Here is a 12680-nt window from a genome sequence, read left to right on the forward strand (position 1 = left end):
AAGGGCCCCGGGATCAGTGGGAAGAGCTCCAGGCTTGAAGGGAAGGGGACAGGGGTCCAGGGGGCCCTTCATGGTTTCTTGCACCGGGGCCCTGAAGGCTCTAGTTACACCTCTGGTCCGAGTGATGGTTTTGTCAAATCAAACACCGATCGTTTAGTTTTATTATATTGTATTAAAAATTTTGTATTATTGATTAGTATTTTATATTATTGATTGGAAGCTCCTTGGAGGCAGAGGCTGATGATGACATACAGTAATGTAAAAAGTCACGTAAAATGTCAGCACTTTATAAGTGCAAAAATAAATACATTTGGTTAAATTTCCAAAGTCTCGGTGAAAGGATCTGCTTATATGCAGATCTTCCCAAACATAGCACCATACACAGCCTCCCCACCAGACATACAGAAAGCATCTGAGCAAAAAAAAAGAAAAAAAATAACAATTAAAAAAAAAAAAAAATAGCAATTAAAAAATGAAAGAAAAAAAAAAAAAGGACGGTCGGTCTCCTTTAAGAGCTGGGGCATGCAACTGAGAATACGCCCGCCCCCTACTTAGCATGATCCCGCCCCGCCCCGATGACAACCACGTGCTGCAAGCGGCTGTGCAGAAGAAGTGACAGTGGAGAGAGAGAGAACCCGCCCGCTCATCTGCATATCCCCTCCCCTCCCCTTCTGATCAGCTGCACAGGCAGCGCTGGCTGTCAGTTAGAGGGCTGACACCGAGCTGGGCACCAGCTGCATCACCAGCATGGCACTCCAGGGCTAGGACACCTCACTGCTTGCTCTCTGGCTGGGTAAGGCTGCCAACCACAGCTTGGTGGGTAAGAGAGTACACCCCCCCCTTTCCTTCCTTTCCTAGGTGGTGGGTAAGAGCTGCCAGTGTTGGAGGGTAAAGGCAGCACCCTCATCCCTATTGTTGGGTAAGCAGCATCCTTTGCAATGCTGGTGGGTGAAATCATTCTGCTGGGTAAGGCAATGTCAGTGACCTGTTATGACATGGGCAGTGCCAAGGATAAGGGAAGGTACAGCACTAGGTGGTCAAGGTGCAGCCGCCAGCTGTGCCAGGTGCCCTATCCTCTTCTCCTGCCTCCCTTCTATTAAATCTATTGATCCCTCAGCAGATAAAACATTGTGTATCTGATTTTTTTTTTCCCTTATCGATCCCCCAAGCAAATATGCTTTCCTCAATTGATCATTAAGCGAGCGAGTGAGCTAGCGTGCCAGCTGGGTGGATGAGATGGTGGTGGGGGGGGGATAATTCAAGTGTCTGTAGGTATTTAACGCTCCTTGGCTCGATAAGGCAGTATTGCCTCCTACTCTCTGTAGTAAAAGCAGTTCTTGGCTCCGCTGCCAGACATGTCTTTGCTATTTTTTGTTCCCTGTGTTTGCTGGAATAAGTATGTGCAATTGCTTTCTTGAAATGTCAAAAGCAAGTCAGGGTCTGGTGTTGGCACATGGTGGTGGTACAGGGTGTCCTGGGTCGCCAGAGCTGGAGCCAGGTTCCTTGGCATGCCTTTGAGGTCCCCCCCCGCTGTGGGTGCAGATTGTCATCTTCTCGGATGCTGAGCATGGCTTTTTATGTTCGCATATGGTTGCCGTTTTATTCCTTTGTATCAAGTTAGGCAACCAACCCAACTGCGGCAGTGTGTGAAAAAAGCGCATACTTATGGGAAAGATGGTTGATATTTGTTGATATAGATAATTGTGCTTTGAATAATGCTCACTGACTTACTCAGCGGACCCAGTTTTGTGTGGTTGTTGTGCAACTACAAGTCTCATCATGGTCTACAGCAGGGTTTCTCAACCTGGGGTTCCTCCAGAGTAGGGTTTCTCAACCAGGGTTTCATAGAACCCTAGGGTTCCTTCTGAGGTTGCTAGGGGTTTCTTAAGCAATGGGCAATTTCTGCCTCTCCGATGAGTTCCCAATGACACAATTGTTCCTTTTAGTTATCTCTAAGGGGGGTAATTCTTCCCAATGATGACAAGAGTAAGGCTGATTGTCACACTAATGTGTCATGAGTTGCAGATTTTTAATTTTAAGCCGGGGTTCCCCGAGACCAGAAATTTATTTCAAGGGTTCTTCTGTGTTGAAAAGGTTGAGAAAGGCTGCTTCAGAGGCTGCTAGGGGTTTCTTGAGCAAAGAGAAATTTCTGCCTCTGATAAGTTCCCACTAAGACCATTGATCTTTTTAGCTATCTGTAAGGGTCCATTCACACTAGCGTGACTTGTCGGACGACTTGGTCGCCTGACAAGTCGCGGTCGGTCGGTCGCCATTGAATAGTACAGGACCCGTTCTAATAGGAGCGACACAAGTCGCTCCGACTTAGAAAAAGGGTTCTGTACTACTTTGGAGCGCCCTGGAGGCGACTTGCATTGACTTCAATTATATGAAGTCCCTGCAAGTCGCGCCGAGGTCGTGCACCGCGACTTCACAGGTCGCCCCAGCAAGTTGTGTCGCGCCAGTCTGAATGGGCGCTAAGGGGGACATTTTTCCCAAAGATCACAAGTGTAAGGGGCATTCTTCCCACTGACCATCCACAAATGTATCATGAGTTGTAATTATTAGTAGGGGCTCCCTGAGTTTGTAAAGTTATTTCAGGGGTTCCTCTACAAGCCTTTGCTTAATGGTATTCACCATAATCCACCATTGAGTCTTAAACTGTGGAACTATAAGACACAGCACACCTTTCTGTGAGATCTTTCTAATTTCTCCAGGTCATGGTATAGCTAATGGCAGTTGGTCACATTCAGCTGGACTTGTTCTGCAATGTGAAGACGTTCCGTAGCCTCTCCAAGCCACTTCTTTGGTTCCATTGAGTGTCAGGAAGATACCCTAGCACTTTAACCCACCTAGGTGGCACAAAAGCCGTAATCCAGTCACCACGGAATGTTTCAAGGCAGATGTTGAATGTCCAAGAACAGGATGGGAGGTGGGAGAGTTGGGAAACCTTGGTGCTCTGGTTATATAATCCCATCATTGGTGTCAGGAGGGCTGTGTAAGTGTTAATCATTTGATTCACATGGCTGAATGAGTCAGTGAATATGTCGTCGGGGTTGACTGTTTAGCTGTGGAACTATAAGATCCAGCATCTCCGTGAATGTTCTCATTTATCCTGGTCATAGTGTATCTAATAATAGTTTGGACAGAACAACTGGACTTGTTCTGTAATGTTGAAGATGTTCTTTAGCTTCTCCAAGCTACTTCTTCAACTCTAAGTCAGCGTCTGGAAGATGCCCCAGCATTTATATCTATAACCCCCTGTTCTGATTACATAATGCCATCCTTGGTGTCAGGGGTCTACATAGGTGTTAATTATTTGATTTACATGGCTGAATGGGTCAGTTTTGACTATAAGGCTCATCATGATCTAAAGCCTTGGCTTGATGGTATTCAGCACCACAAGTCCCATTATAGCTCAATATTGAGTCTTCAGTTGGGTAACAATAAGACTTAGCATGCCTGTGAAGGTTTTCATTTATCCAGGTCATGGTATATCTAGTAGTAGTTTGCTACATTTACTTAGACTTGCTCAGTAATGTTAAAGACTTTCCACCTGAAGCCACAAAACGTCTTCAACATTATAAGTCCAGTTGTGACCGCCAACGACTGGATTTAGGATTTAGGATTTTGGTCATGCCGGGCTTGTAGTTCTGCAGCTTGTGGAACTATAAAGCTCACTACACGTTACAATCTGATAGTTCAATTTCTTTTAGATCAGCCAACAACTATATAGCCCAGGGGCTTCCCTAATTGGATAAAACTGATTGGATAGTTTAGGTAAAATGTCATATTACACAATTTCTGTAACTTTAAAGTTGATTGTACAAAGCTTGTTTGGTCAGATTGTAACAGGCATGGTGTCCTTAAGACCTATCATGTATCACTGCCCGCATCCTCCACCAAAAAAAAAAAAAAAAAAAAGACCTATAATGTTGGTCATGTAGCAGCTGGACAGGTTCTACAGGTCTTTGTCACTGCCCTGAGCTTACATTACAGTCATTTCATTAATCTTAGTCTAATAGGAAACTGCAAAAACATATTTTTTGGAATTCTTCCCTCTACTCTGGGCATGTCCAGAGCCAGCTGTGGAGAGGGGGTGATGGTGGTCATTCGAAGACACTAAGCAGTATGGTAAAATATTTTATTGTATTCCCTTAGTTCAAATAATAGAACAAGGGACCTTGGTGTTTATAGAGCGCCCATGCCATGTGCTCTGTAAAGTTAATGTATCTAAATCCCAAATACCAAGCAATGCTTAATAGTAGAGCTCATAGGAATTGATGTACCTCATTCCTGTGGTAGGTCGGCACTCTTGACGTTCTCATTGGTGTGGTGAGAATGGGGTAAAGGTAGGTAGGTCATCAGTGTCAACATTCTTTGGCATTTCATTGATGAGCCCACAGGACCACAGAACATTGCTGATTGTCATAAGGGGCTCATAGTTTCGTACCATGGGAAAATACAGGAAAAAACATCAAAAGCATTGCTGAGGGTGGAATGCCAGAGGACCATTCTAACTAAATTGACAAAGGACCAGTGTCCCAAAAGAGGTCCCGGTACTCTATTATAGCCTATAAATTCCCCCCCCACCCCACATCAGGGTCCCCACAGAGCACCCCCCCCCCCTGGCCTGGGCTGGGACTCCGGAGAAGGGGGACTCACTGGTGGTGACTGGTCTGACTCTGGAGTGGGAAACATTCTTGGGGGGGGGGGCAATTGAGGGCGCAGATGTCCAAAATGAGCCTACTGGTACGCTAAGGCGCACAGAGAGGTGGCGGTATGCTCAAGAGCCATATTTGGAAGTGGCGGTACTGAGTACCAGTGCATACCGGCCCATTTAAAGCACTGCAAAGGACAAAGGTAAATTGTACTGTATGTCCAACCAAGACAGGTTTTTTTCCATTTTAAATGGAGTGGGCAAGGCTTAGAACCCCTGTAAATGTTTTACTCTTACCAGGGCTCCATTCAGCTGTCCATATACTATACCAGTGGTCTTCAAACTTTGGCCCTCCAGTTGTTCAATAACTACAATTCCCATCATGCCTAGTCATGTCTGTGAATGTCAGAGTTTTACAATGCCTCATGGGATGTATAGTTCCGCAACAGCTGGAGGGCCGTAGTTTGAGGATCCCTGTACTATACAATCTCTACAATCTATTTTAGATTTTCCAAAGCAGATAGAGAAAACTCCGCTCTACCAACCAGCCACAATGTCCTGTGTATGGAGATGTGCTTTAGCATAGAGAAACCTTGTCCTGACATATTTAACCTCACCCATTGGAGCTTAGCCTATGACTAATCCACGGTGAGTGGGCAAAATGGGCTAGGGAGCGTGGTTTCTTGGCAGAGACATGTAACTGAAGCCGATCCTCATACACGGATTATGGTGGCTGGTTGGGTTTTCTCTATTTACTGCACACATTGCTCTGGATGGGCATACCTGCCTGCACCCCTTCACCTGCAGATTATGGGAATCCCTGGCTTTAAGAGCCATTCCAAGCTTAGTCTTAGATTTTCCAAAGTTATGTAATATGAGAACAAACCTAAACAATCCATGTAATTAGTATCAAGCAGGGTCTTGCGCTACATAGTCGATGGTAGCTCTAAGGCCCCATTCACACTTTGCGTATCTGGAATCATTGGCAGAATCGCGCAATTATGCCCGCAATTCCAGATCGCAGTAAAATCGCAGCAAAATGCGTAATGTGGCTTTGGGTGCTACATGCAGGCTTATATTAGGTCTTACCTGTTGGTACCTTGAATATCTCCTAAACTTGCACCAACGACATCACTGCACATGCACAGTGCGCTCTGCATTAATGCGTCAGCAGTGACATCATCATGGCACAGCCATTCAAACAGCTGGAGAGTTCAAAGCCAAAAGTAAGATTGAGCAAAGATGGAAGCGTCGGGAGCAGTGACAGCTCAGCACTAGAGGGCGCCATTTGAAAGATAAGACTGCCCTAATGTGCTATTATGCGTTGCATACTAGCACATTATGGCACAACACTGCAGGGGGCTCATAAAAAAAAAGGTTGGTTGTTCATCACCACTTTAAGGCCTCATGCACACTGGACGTTTTTACAGCGGCTGTTTTTGGTTTCAGAAGTTTTTTTCTGCAGCCAATAAACTCCCCAGCATGTTATCCTATGTGTCCATTCACACATAGGCTGTTATCAGCATTTTCTGCCTGGAAAAAAACCCAGAACTAGTGGGTTTTCAGAGTTTTTTTAGCTGTAAAAATACTCTAACTCTGATAAAAGGTTAAAAATAGGGAACGACCGATATTGTTTTTTCAGGGCCGATACCGATATTTCGGTCACCCTTTAGGCTGATAGCCAATATGGTGCCGATATTCTGCACTTTTCAAGTTTTTTTACTCCGGGCTGCGTGGACACGATTTCCACTGTCATTAACGATTTCTTTTTAGACCACACTGACGACACTACGTCCCTCCCCCTACAATGGGAAGCGCTCAAAGCAGTGCTACGGGGTTCCTTTATTCAGCTGGGTTCCCGTCTTAAAAAGGACAGGTCGGCCTCTATTGCGACCGCGACTCTAAAGCTGCGCAATCTAGAAACACAGCATAGCCGAACCCCCTCTGATGCAACTCTAGCCGACCTCTCTGCGGCTCGATCCCAACTTAGGGACCTATATGTGGCCTCCGCCAACACGTATGACCAGAAGTTAGCTCTATTTTTTTATTTTTTATTTTTACACTGTCCTTTTAAAAAATGTTTTTTTTTATCACTTTTATTGCTGTCATAACATCCCGTGTGACAGTAATAGGCAGTGACAGGTACTCTTTGTGGAGAGATCTGGGGTCTAAAAGACCCCAAATCCCTCCTTTGCACTTAAAAGCATCCAAAACGCTAAGTTTGGCTGTTTTGAATGCTGTCATTTTTTTAAAATCTGGCACTTTTAAGGCTCCAGTACTCGGAAGTGATGTCATGACATCACTTCGGGTTTTTACATTGGAGACCCGATCAGAGCCGAATGCGACTGTGTTCAGGTCTTCGGCCAGCCGACTGGTTTCTCGGGTCTCCCGGTGGGACGAGAGACCCGGGCGAGCCACAGAAGGCAGCGGGAGGGTGGGAGCGTCCTTGTAATGACAGCCAAGCGGCTGTTCAACCCCATTAGTTGTCATTACAAGAAAGCCAACCGTCGGTTCTAAACAACAGTACCAGGGCGATGCCTCTAGCTGCAGGCATCACTCCAGTACAACCCCTTGAATAAATATCAGTCCAGTTTGTGGCCGATACCAATGCTTCAAAAAAGTTAATATTGGCCTCCGATTATCGGCTCCACCGATAATCGGTCTATCCCTCGTTAAAAACACCGAAAAACACGACTATTCTGCATTTATTAGCGTTTTTGAACCATAAGCTTTTGTGGAAGTATAGTTTTGTTACAAAAAAAGCCAAAAAATGCCACAGCTAAAAAATGCTAAAAGAACCCACTGAAAAGCGCTGCAAAAATTATTCTACAGCTACAGCTTTATACAGCTAACGCTATTGGCATTTAAGGTTTTGGCTGGAAATGCACTATGGATCTAAATTGTCTTGAAATGTTTACTGGGGACGATTATTTCCTAATGTCACTGTTTAGAGCTGTGTATCTGGTAGTGGCTTGTCATCTGAAATCTGCACAAGTATTAATCCTTTGAGTCACACTCTCAACTGATTAACACTCATGCAGACTTATTGACACCAAAGATGGGAATGTGTAACCAGAACAAGCTGGTTCCCCAACACTCACACTTCTCATTCTGTTCTTGGAGAATCAAAATCTCCCTTGACACATTCCATGGTGATTGGATTGAGGTATCGGTGAGACCAGTGTGCTGTGGTATCATCTTGAGTCTCATTAGAACCAGCTTGGAGAAGCTCCGGAACGTCTTCGACATAATAGAACAGTTCTGGCTGAAGGTGACCAACTACTACTAGATATATCATAACCTGGATGAATGAGAACCGGTGTTCCCAGAATGTAAAGCATCATAGCTCTACACATCCGTGCCGGTGTTCTGCCGAAAACTCCAACTTGCTGAAAACTTCAACCACTTTACTTCCATTGACTCTACACCAGGAATAATTGGAGACTTCGACCATGTGGTGTTTTCACAGAACAATTCCGGATGAAGGTGACCAACTACTACTGGATATATCATGACCTGGATAAATGAGAACCGGTGTTCTGCCGAAAACTCCAACTTGCCAAGAACTCCAACCACGTCACTTCCGGTGACTTCAACCACTTTACTTCCATTGACTCTACACCAGGAATAATTGGAGATTTCGACCATGTGGTGTTTTCACAGAACAATTCCGGATGAAGGTGACCAACTACTACTGGATATATCATGACCTGGGTAAATGAGAACCGGTGTTCTGCCGAAAACTCCAACTTGCCAAGAACTCCAACCACGTCACTTCTGGGGACTTCAACCACTTTACTTCCATTGACTCTACACCAGGAATAATTGGAGATTTCGACCATGTGGTGTTTTCACAGAACAATTCCGGATGAAGGTGACCAACTACTACTGGATATATCATGACCTGATAAATTTGAACCGGTGTTCTGCGGAAAACTCCAACTTGCCAAGAACACCAACCACGTCACTTCCGATGACTTCAACCACTTTACTTCCATTGACTCTACACCAGGAATAATTGGAGATTTCGACCATGTGGTGTTTTCACAGAACAATTCCGGATGAAGGTGACCAACTACTACTGGATATATCATGACCTGGGTAAATGAGAACCGGTGTTCTGCCGAAAACTCCAACTTGCCAAGAACTCCAACCACGTCACTTCTGGTGACTTCAACCACTTTACTTCCATTGAATCTACACCAGGAATAATGGGAGATTTCGACCAGTTGGTGTTTTCACAGAACAGGTGGCAGTGTATACACCCCGGGAAATGCTATAATGAGTGGACATTTTTAGTCCGGGCGGACTAACAATGTCCACTCATTATAGCGCGTATCGGAGTGTATAGGTTGCTGGTGTTCTGTGAAAACACCAAGTGGTCAAAATCTCCAATTATTATGAGTGTGAGTCAACGGAAGTGAAGTGGTTGGAGTTCTCGGCAAGTTGGAGTTTTTGGCTGAAAGCCGTTTCTCATTTATCCAGGTCATGATATATCTAGTAGTAGTCATCCAGGATTGTTCTGTGAAAACACCAAGTGGTCCAAATATCTAATTATTCCTGGTGTAGAGTCAACAGAAGTAAAGTGGTTGAAGTTCTCGGCAAGTCATAGAGCTATGATGCTTTACATTACCCCCTTGCTTGAGAAAATCCAGTGCTCTGGGAACACCTACACTGGAGCCAAGTGAAACATGGAACCACAGTGATAATTCTGAATTTTTCATCGTGCAGTAAGTAATTCAGCACCCAGTCACATTTCAGTATACTCTAGTCATTGGAGCAAAAGTAGTTTCTGATTGGTCACTGTGGACTATCACACCTTTCAAGGTCTATTGCGCAGATTCTCATCCAATAGGATGTGTTTCCCATAGAGCCCATGTGCTGTGGATTCCTCTGCTGATTCATCATCATAGGTAAGAGGCCTAGGAAATAATCATTCTGATATAAACTGATCTTACCGAGTATTTCTAGCTATTTAAAACCATAAGGGGTTGTTTAGAGAGTACTTATAGTCAGGAGGGGCTGGCAGTAATGTGCGCAGCGAGAGGCGTACTTGACATGAGCTATAGAATGAAATTCGAGAAATGTGTTTTTAATAACGGTGACCGTACTTTCCTACATTTCAGACACAATGATTCTTGCATCGGTCATTCTGCTCGTTCTGGTGGGTTTTATGGTGATGATTTGATTTCTTTTTCCAATTGATCTCTTCCAGTAGGAGCAATCGATCCAAAGATGGCAAGTCGTTTGATCGATATGCCACACATGGGGAAGTGGATTTTGATTATCAATTGTCAAAGTGTTGTTAAAGTGATATTAACTTCTTAGTGCTGGTGCCGTCCGGGTCCTTTAAGAGGTTTATGACACCGGGAGGCGGGGCTTAAGATCATGTGACCGCCTTGATTGTCTGTCACGTGATCCGAAAACTTTCCGTTAGGGGACAGTAACTGTGCCGGGAGCGCGCTCTCAGCACAGGTGTATTGGCAGCAATTCACGCAAATATGCGGCCTCTCGGCGCTAAGGAACAGGTGACAAGAGGCCGCATTTTTGCGTACGGCCGGCGCCAAGGGTTTCAAGTCTGTTTTTTTTTCCTTTAAATATCAATCATGTTATACTTACCTCCTCTGTGCAGTAGTTTTGCACAAAGTAGCCCCGATCCTCCTCTTCTCGGGATACCCGCCACCACTCCTGGCCCCTCCCTCCTGCCTAATGCCCCCAGAGTAAGCTGCTTGCTATGGGGCACCCAAGCAGGCTCGCTCCTGATTCACAGCTCTGTATGCCCATTCGCACACAGAGCCGTGGCGCGGCCCCGCCCCCTCTCTCCTCATTGGCTCACTGGCTACGATTGACAGCAGTATGAACGGTTGCTTTTGTGCACATCGCTGGATCAAGATAGGGCTCGGGTAAGTATTAGGGGGGGCTGAGTGGAGAGCTGCTGCACACAGAAGGTTTTTTTACCTTCATGCATAGAATTTACAACCTTTACAATCATTTTAAGATCCGATCGTAACAACTGTAAATTATCGATTGTATCTCTGCTTCCACAATGTAATCTCATAATCTGACTGGTCAAAATACGATTGTATTCATGAAAGTATCTCACTGCTCCTGATTGTTGCAACATGATCAATGATATTCTGCTTTGGTTGATGAACTCGGTTTTATTAAATCCAATTGAATTTGAGTCTAAAACAATCAGAATGGAAAGTTATGCCTATTTTATTTTCCTATTTTATTTTCCTTGAAGATTGAATCATCTTGATTGAATTGCACATAGATCGGATTGTAAAACCAAAGCGTGTATGGCAACCATTAGGTTTCAATGTGTTTATCTATGTAGTATGGGGACAGATGGAATCCATTAATTTTGTATCAAATCAGGCAGGCCATTGCATTTCATAGTTGATGGTAAATCTAAAGGAGATTGTACAAACAGATTGTATAGTAAATGGTCAGCTTACATTTCCTGATTAAATTGTCGGTTTTCATCGCTGTTAAATTGTGTGGATACATTTAAGTTTTGGATAGAGTAGGTAAGCGTTAAAACCCCTGCATGTTCTTTTTTTTTTTTTTTTTTGCTGTCTTTGTATTATTGGGGAAATTTTTATTCACTTCCTGTCCCAGAGGCTCAACTGGAAGTTAGAGGAAATGTGAGGGAAATTCACCTCAAAGTGAGGGAAATTCACCTCTATGTAATGATCTGAATGAACTATTCTTCACAGAATTGGACAATATGCTTGAATCCATGAATTATCAAAGACACTTAGGGGTGTCGCTGTATGAATGTCACAATAATTCACGAATAATCACCGTATTGTATGTAATGCGTTTATTTCCTATGACCATCAGCTCCATCTAGTGGCCATAATGCATTATGTGCCTGGTTGAAGTATTTTAGAAAAATACTGCATTATGGCCACTAGATGGAGCTGGCAATCATAGGAAATAAGCACAGGACACAACCACTCATCCCAGTTTGGCAGTGGTGCCTTTACAGCAGACAGTATGTGCTCAGGGCTGCCTATGTGCACGGCTGTAAAATCAACAATGCTGTGCAGCCCAGCTGACTGTATCCTAGCAACCAGTGATGGCGTGCAGCTGTTCATCATTGGTTGCTAGGATGCAGGTGGCTGGGCCACACAGTTTTCTTGGTTGATAGGATGCAGGTGGCCCAGCCACACAGTATTCTTGGTTGCTAGGATGCAGGTGGCTGGGCCACACAGTATTCTTGGTTGCTAGGATGCAGGTGGCTAGGCCACACAGTATTCTAGGTTGCTGGGATGCAGGTGGCTAGGCCACACAGTATTCTAGGTTGCTAGAATGCAGGTGCGTGGGCCACGCAATATTTCGGTTGCTAGGAAGCAGGTGGCTAGGCCACACAGTATTCTAGGTTGCTAGGATGCAGATTGCTGGTCCACACGGTATTCTAGGTTGCTAGGATGCAGATTGCTGGACCACACGGTATTCTAGGTTGCTAGGATGCAGGTGGCTGGGCTACGCAGGATTCTAGGTTGCTAGGATGAAGGTGGATGGGCCACACAGGATTCTTGGTTGCTAGGATGCAGGGCACCTCTGGCTGCTGGAAGGCAAGTGGCAGTACTGCACAGTGTCATTGGTTGCTATGATGCAGGTGGTGCCAGCATCCTAGCAACCAGCTCAGTAATGCTGCCCTGAGCAACTTTACTGAGCTGCATTGAGGACAGGGTATTTATTATGGACACTCTGGGCTCAGTGCCGCCCCCAACCAATTGCCACCTAAGGCCTCATTGGCGGCTCACCCCTGTTGTCAAGTATTTCCTCAAACATCCCCAATTGCTGGGCTTGGGCTGAGCATGGAGAATATGATGACACAAGTGCATAGCCAATTTCTGCACACGTAGGATGTATTTTATAAAACAATTGCATACCAATTTGCCAAGTGAAAAAGCATGTACATTCGTTCTCTGTATATGGGGCAAAAGAAAAAAATGAATGTTGGTAGGTGATTTCCTGTGCTGGTTGTATGATTTTCATTGATTTAAAA

The 12680-nt window shown here is 44.7% G+C and overlaps 1 protein-coding gene across 3 annotated transcripts in view; it reads left to right on the top strand.

Annotated features, from left to right (window-relative positions):
• Positions 1-666: 666 nt before the first annotated feature.
• Positions 667-12680, top strand: part of MGLL (monoglyceride lipase) — a 112633-nt gene continuing 100619 nt past the window's right edge. The window contains exon 1 of one of the 3 annotated variants that reach the window (XM_082265987.1): positions 667-793. The gene's annotated coding sequence lies outside the window, so the exon portion shown is untranslated. Of the gene's footprint in view, positions 821-12680 lie in introns of all 3 variants that reach the window. The other 2 variants (XM_082265988.1, XM_082265989.1) reach the window with 2 other exon arrangements.

This window comes from Pelophylax lessonae, assembly GCF_965119305.1.
Source record: "Pelophylax lessonae genome assembly, chromosome: 8".
Classification (NCBI taxonomy): Eukaryota; Metazoa; Chordata; class Amphibia; order Anura; family Ranidae; genus Pelophylax; species Pelophylax lessonae.